The sequence below is a fragment of the Myotis brandtii genome, unplaced genomic scaffold, assembly GCF_000412655.1.
Source record: "Myotis brandtii unplaced genomic scaffold, ASM41265v1 scaffold203, whole genome shotgun sequence".
NCBI classification, from domain to species: Eukaryota; Metazoa; Chordata; class Mammalia; order Chiroptera; family Vespertilionidae; genus Myotis; species Myotis brandtii.
In genome coordinates, this window is record NW_005357559.1 from 1,445,189 (window position 1) to 1,453,098 (window position 7,910).

The window sequence follows — 7,910 nt, forward strand, 5'->3', positions numbered from 1 at the left end:
TTTCTAAAATATTCCTGATTATACCACGGCCCTGAATGAGTAACATAGTCACACGAACACATTGCTAAAAATGTACTCTGTCCTCCAAAAGAGAAGACGTTTGACAGCTCTGCTTTAACTATGTGACAGTTCTCTATTCAAGGTTTGCATCAGAATATTTGTACTCTTCATTGGGAACAGATGGACTCTCAGTGTAGCCATGAAAATGAACCCAGGCATAGCAGCCAACAGTACAGAGTAGAAAGCAGGAGGTGCTGGGCATTGGAGCTAAGAGACCTGCATATATTCAACATATTTCTCCATCCCCCCATTTGTTTGTTGGTTGGTTAAGAATTTGAAGCTAATATACAAGGCAGAAGAGCTCATATCCATACTGCTGCCTTCTCTGCCTAAGGAATTGATGAGCTCCCTGGTGCTTTGTAAATTCTATTAAAAAGTTCTATCAATTTTTATGCTTAATTATACATTTACAATCTGCCTTCTTGAATGGATTATAGCCTCAGATGCCTGCATGCTATAATGAAAAGAATATGGATGTTAAAGTCAGAAAGACTCATCTAAGGTCAAAATTTGAAAGAGGTAGAGGCAAGCTAGTTAACCTTTTGAGCTTCCTTTTCCTCATCTGCCCATTGGAGTGATGATAATATCTGCTTATTAGAGTTCATGTGAGGAGGAATTAAGAGAATATATGGGACATGTTAGCACAGTTCTAGTCACTCAACAAAGCATAATTATTTTTTTATTATTCTTGGGTCACTAATACCAAGTGCCACAAAATATGCATGCCTCCAAAAATGCTGGTTATTAACTGAATGAATACACTTTTTCTACGGTTAATAATTAGATTAATCAATGTAATAAAACTACAGAGGAACCATTGGAAATAACCAATTATTGGTGGAAAACAATTTGAGGATTGATGAAATATATCCTGAGAGGTTTTCCAGGTCTTGGTGGTCCTGTTGTGTGTGTCAAGGTTACTGAAGTGAAATATGAGTCCAGGCCCCCTCTCCCCAGGCATCCAATGCATTAATAATATTCTTCTTTATTCCAAAATTAAGGTCATCATTCACTGTCCTGGGGTAGCCCTAGGACTTAAGCAAATTGTTGTTTCTACATCTTTAAAGGAGCAATAATAAATCTGTTTCCTAAGAACCTAATAGGGTTTACATTTGAAAATATGAATAGTGTAACTGCACGAAAGACTATTAATGTAAACTTTTTCCCCTCCTTCCCAGCTTTCTCACCCTTTGATAGGCTTATCGTGCTAAAAAGAAAAGATTGAAATGATAGACTCAGCCACACCAAGGTGTCACTGACTAATGACCAGTTGCTCAAAGTTTTTCCTCTGCTGGTCCCAGTCTCTTTGGTTCATCTTTCCTGACAGCTGGGATCACTTAATCCCCACATGCACATCAGACCTGCTCCTGCTCCTACAGCGAGTGCCCTGTTTTCCTGCCAGAGACATTTAAACACCTCTTTCAAATGTGGGGTGGGGGAGAGGAGGACAATAAATCATTCACAAACCCACCCATCCATCCACGCATGCCATCATTCAGTAAACATGTAAGCAATAGATATCATGTGCCGGGCCCTGAGCTAAGTACTAGAGACATGAAGACAAAAAAGTAACAATAGCAGTAATACATGGACCATGCCCTCTGGTTGCTCACCATTTAGCAAGGGAGATGGAAATATAAACAGATTGCTGCAGTACAGCATGACGAGTGCAATGTAAGAGGCAGGAGCAAGGTACAGTGGGGAATGCTTCAACTGTGTCATAAAGAAAAAGCCTCAGCCTGTCCAGTGTGAGCGCTGACCCATGAACCAAAATGTCACCAGTTCGATTCCCGGTCAGGGTACATGCTGGGGGTTATGGGCTTGATCCCCAATAGGGAGCAAGCAAGAGGCAGGCCATCGATGCTTCTCTCTCATCGATGTTTCTGTCTCTTTCTCCCATTCCTTTCCTCTCTCTAAAGTTAATGAAAACATATAGAAAAAGAAAAAGCCTCAGCTCATCCATTCCCTACCCCAGGGACTAGTTCTCATTTCTGAACTGTCTTAGTAGCCTTCCTGGCAGCCCTGTGCCTCCAGGACAAAAGTCCTACTTTGCTCCAGTCAATGCATCTCCCAGAGACCCATGCCTTTCCCTCATTTCCAATCCCCTGAATAGGGCCCACAGCAGGTTTCTAGGCCACCCTGATGTTTCAGTCCTGCCTGGATTAGGAGCCTGCCTCTGCAGAATGGCCCATGAGCCGCCTTCTGGCCCGGCTCTGCAACTTTGTTCAAGTTACTCTTGTCTAGAGTGAATGGGAGCCCTTGTGCCAGATCAGGATTTACTCAGTGCCTACAGTTGTCTCCTCCATCCTCACCATCACCTCCAGTAGAATCCTAACAGTTTTCCCAGAGCATCTTTCTGTGCTCGAAGTCTGAGAACCACCCACCCAGAAGGGAAGTGCCACACCCCCCTGCAGCTGGGAAACAAAGGCTCTTTGAGATTCTGCCCCATAACTCTTCTTTCACCCTGTCTGGGGGTAGAAAGCATTCAAGATCAATACTTTCTGAGTGTTTGCCATGTACCTGAAACATAGGTTAGGGGGTGTTGAGGAGGTAATGGTGAGTGACTGCACAGCCCCTGGGTCTCCCTGAAGTCCCATCTGTGATCCACACACTAGCACAGCTCCTCCCAGAATGTAAGCAGTGGTGGGCATGGAAGTGGTAGCTGTCTCCAGTGTTCCATGACTCAAAAAAAAAAAGTTATTTTTGTAGAGGTCCTATCATTGAAAGTAATAAAATTTAACAAAGACCAATAGTCAGGCAGATTTCTTACCCATTTAACTCCCTCTGATTCTCACAACGTCTTAGGAGAGATATATATTAAACATAATTATACTTAAAAAAAAAACTTTCAAGAACAGCTATGACAAGTGCTAAAATTAAAATCATCTTCTATATGCCAGGCATTGTGCTACTTACAAAGCCAAGGCAAGGTGAATTAGAGACAATTTCTACCCTATGTCACTCACAGTATAGAAAAAATACAGAAGAAAATTAGTATAAATTATAAAATGCACTATATTTAAGTGATCAATTCTGCTTCAGATGGCATGTGGCAGAAGACTTTTCACAGGCCCAAAATACAACCTGAAAATATGACTTCCACATTTTATACAATGTTGATGTGAAATCCTAGACACCTAGTTACCTCTGCCTATATATCAGAGCCGCGACATGTGGGGCATATCTCAATGGTGAAGCATTTTTAAAGAAAAAATGTAGGAGCTCCAGTGGCGCAATCGGTTAGCGCGTGGTACTTATAAGAAAAAATGTATTTCAAGACCTTCACATGCCTGTTGGAAAAGAGAGGATTATGCAGCTATGAAAAAATAGCTGCCATTTATTGGTGCTAACGTTATGCTGAGCTTCGTGCAAAGACTCATGCATAGTACTGTAAGCAATTCTCACAACTGCCCTCTAATGTCGGTATTGTTATTATTCCTGGTTTTCAAATGAAGAAATTAAGCTTCATCTACAATGCTGAACTTGCTGGGATTTGAGGTCTCTCTCACTCCATCACCCCCAATAATTCCTGCTATAATTTGCCACCTTGAATAACCGTCTTCATTCCTTCTGAGTTTTGTCTTTTGTTCAGTTTAGTATTTCATTGGTAGGATTTTTCTGGGTCCTTTAGATTCACGTTAATGCATATTGACTGATGCCATGTGCTCTGCCGGGGATACCGAAGAAAACAAATCCTCTACTTCAAGAAGAATTTAATCTTTTAAACCATTCTCACCCTCTTGTGATTAGAAAGCATGGTACTATTACTTCTCAGGTGCTCCAAAGCCTGTCTTTCATTTAATAAATAAAATAAGAAAGACATACTTACATTAGACATGGGGTGCACAGATTCAATAAGAAGTGGCTTTTGACCTCCAGGAGCTCCCAGTCTAGCAGTGGGAAAACCAGATTTTAAGCAAACAGAATCATCGATGCAATGGCAGAAATAGGAAGGAAGTGCTGTGCAAACTCGCAGAGGAGAGAGGGAGCAAATAGGGCTTCTTGGAAGAGGGTGCACCTGCACAGAACCCAGAAGGGTGAGTAGAAACAGGGCCAACTTGGGAGAGGGTCGTAAGAACATTCAAGGCAGAAAGACAGCAACCTGTGAAGGCCCCGAAGAGAAAGTGTCTGTCTAAAACAGAAGAAGCACACATAGATCGACATTGACTATTCTAATGCAACATACAAGCTCTGAGCACAAAGCTCACAGCACAAGGTTAAGGCTGTAACATTAGGCAGATGTGATCTCAAAACTGGCACTCTGTGAACCTTGATTTCTTCATCTCTAAAATGGGATAATACCTATTGTGAGGAATGAATGAAGTCATGCCTAGCCAGAGTTTAACAATGGTGAGCATTATTCAAGATCTTATTGGTACTTCTCTAGTATAGGGTGACAGAGTAGACGATTACCATCAGATTAGGGGCTTATATTATGCAATGTTTCAAGCCATAAAATACTACTGCAGAATCCCCTTCATAGTCTCAGAGGGAGGATATGGATCAGTGCTGTTTATGGTAGGAGAGCCATAATTCTCCCGTGATCCGGCCAGACACATCTATGAACAACACATAGAGGAGAAAGCTATAATTGACTTCCAGGTTTGCTTTGTTTTCTAAGAATGGTAATAGCCTCAGCTTCCTTCCTTCCTCTCAGTGAGCTTGAGCAGAACAAAAGCAGAATGTATTTCATTGCACTGCCAACACCTCATTTCATTTCTCTGAATAATTCTCTGGGTGTATCCTTGGCTGTTTCTTATTTGTCAGTCCTTTCCCAGTGCAGCTTAGGAGATCTTAAAGGACAGATGCTGAATCAATAGCTGAGCTTTATGTGGGCCCTGGAAGAGCCCTAAGTAGATAGCTAGGGCCAAGGCTTCCGTGAATGCATCCCTGTGTCACTGAGTTAGCTCCTGACCTGGAAGAGGCTAGGCTGCAAAGACTTCTTTCTTGTGGTTTCCCCAGACCCAGAAGGGCCCAAGATGTCTGACTTTCAGAGATTATAAAATTGTTGTCTCATGTCCACCACTGCTACCACACCCCACTGAGACCTGGAGTTGACCTTTCACTGGCTCTGAAATAGGACTCAGCTGTCCTGAGTTCTAGTTTTAGCTCTGTGGTGTGACCTTCAGGAAATCATTGACTCCTCTGGTCTCAGTTTTCTTTCTTGAAAATGGGCTGATTGGGATAGTGAGTTTCCCAAGTTACTTCTAGTTCTGTGCTATTTAGAAAAATGAGCATGTTCAGCATTTTAACAGCAGTGTACTCACTCATTCCATTAGTCATCCATTCATTCCAGAAACATTTATTGCATACTTACTCATACCAGGCACTCTGCTGGGGACACTGCTGAAATCAAAAGTTTCGTGGTTTTGCCATTCTTGCTGTCTTGCAGGTGATAGGGACACCAACACAAGAAACAAATTACAAATGCTATGAGTTAATAAAAAGGGATAAGGGGTAAGGGGTAAGGGATAACTCCTTTCTAGCCTTCTCAGTACAAAGCAGGCTGAGACTTGCATAGAGAGTTGAGCACTGCATGTAAAGGCTCCTGAAGACAAAGTGAGCCCTAGCTGGTTTGGCTCAGTGGATAGAGTGTCAGTCTGCTGACCAAAGTTCAATTCTGGGTCAAGGGTCAAGGGCACCTTCCTTAGTTGTAGGCTCCTCCTGGGACCAGGCCCTGGTTGGGCTCCTGCAGGAGGCAACCAATGGATGTGTTTCTCTCACAGTGATGTTTCTCTCTGTCTTTCCCTCTCTCTTCCACTCTCTCTAAAAAGTCAATGAAAAATATCCTCAGGTGAAGATTAATAACAACAACAAAAAGACAAAGTGAGATATGTTTAGACATGAGCAACCTGGGAAGAGTCGTTGAAATACTAAGGAGATTTGAAACTGGGCCACATAAAGAATCAAGTTGGATGGTAGCTCAGTTGGTTGGAGTACACCAAAAGGCTGGGGATTTGATTCCTGATCAGGTTTCATACCTATGTTGTGGGTTCTATCCCCAGTTGGGGCAGGTATGGGAGGCAACCCATTGATGTTTCTCTCTCTCTTCCCCCCTTCTCTCTCTCTCTCTCTAAAATCAATAAAAATACATATTCTCAGATGAGGGTTTTAAAAAAAAGTAACCAAGGATGTACAGCCCAGAAAGAGAAGAGTTAGTAGAGGCAAATAGAAATTTACAAAAAAATATATATGTTTCTAAATTCATTGAAATACTGTCATGTGGAAGAAAGATTAAACTTGTTCTGGATGGTCTCATGAGATAAAAGTATGACCAGTGACTGGAAATTGGAGGGCGATAGGTTTTGTCTCAACATCCAAAATCTCACAAACTAAATATACAGCAGAAGAGGCTGCTTCAGGAGGCAATGAATCCCTGTCACTGAAAGCATTGAACTGAGGCTGGAAGGAGGACAGCACAGGCAGAGGACATCAACTGTGGTGAATATTAAGATAAAGAATAGGCAGTGGATCCACAATAAGTGAATGAAGGAATGACTAAATGAATCAATATAATCAGGGACCCAACAAACACTGAAGCTTTAGCGGCTGAAAAATATTACCTATATAATTCTCTCATTCTGAGAAGCTAGAATTCTATAGATATATGTTTTTAATAGAAGTTTGCTGGCTAAAGAGTGATTTGAGGAATATAAAGGACATCCCCATCATAAAAAATTTTTCTCATCTTGAAATTTCAAATGATTTTGATTTTTTAATCTATAAAATGGTAACGAACATTAATATTTATATCATGAGGTATGCTCTTTAAATATTAAAAGAAAAGCACTATTACCTTGGGCTTAAATAAATTAACTCATGCAAAGCATGTAGAGTAGTACCCGGTAGATACTCATTGTACCTTTGCGAAATAGGATTTGTTCCCTTAACACTCTAAAGACCTCTTTACTGGAATGGCACATTAACATGATCATTACACAAACCATAGGGGAAAGGGTTGTTTGGGGAAGGAGCAAAAGTTTGAATTCTTGAACTGATTGGACCTGAGCTATCTGAACACTCCCAGATAAGAGACACATCCATAACAGGAACAAGTGAAAATTCCAGGGGCTCGGGCACGAATGAGGAAAAAATAAGAAAGAAAAAAAAGGCAGATCACCAAAGCAACTCCTAGTGAGTGGACTGGGCTACTAGTTGTATTTGTTGACTGTCTCAAAAATGTCTCTCAAATCTTGCTCTTCCCTCTATTTGCAGAGCCATTGCCCTCAGGACAGAGAGAAATAACACAGGTCAAACCAAAGAAGCAGGAACCAATGAGAGCAGGCAGGATCAAGACTAAAGATGGTAAACTGAATCAATTTCCTGAGGGGTTAGAGTGTGTGTGGCTGCAGAGGTATTGCTCGGTGAGGAAGGAAAAAGGAAGAGTGTTAAGTTGGTTCAAACTATTGTAAAATCTTCCACTTGGTGCCACTTGCCTGCTTCAGCCCATCCTCCATGCTGCTTAGCAGAATGGCATTGCAAGAAAACAAAGCTAATTCTGTCAGCTTAAAAACGGCAATGAACTCACCATGACTATAAGATATAGTATACATGCCTTAGCCTGGGCCAGCCCAGTCCCACCTCCTTGGCATCATCTCCTCCCTCATCATCACATATCACAGCATGTCATGTGGGCTCATCAGCATCCCCGGCACTGCTGAACCGTCTCTGGTCACACTGCCTTACACATACCATTCTCTCCACCCTGACCCATGCTTCTGCCCCACAGCTCTCCCTCCCTGTCCAGGCCCTGCACAAATCCATCCTCTTCTTTACATTCTTCTCTCCTTAAGATTTCACTGTACCACTAGGGCCATGGTCGGCAAACGGCAGCTCGCGAGCCACATGCG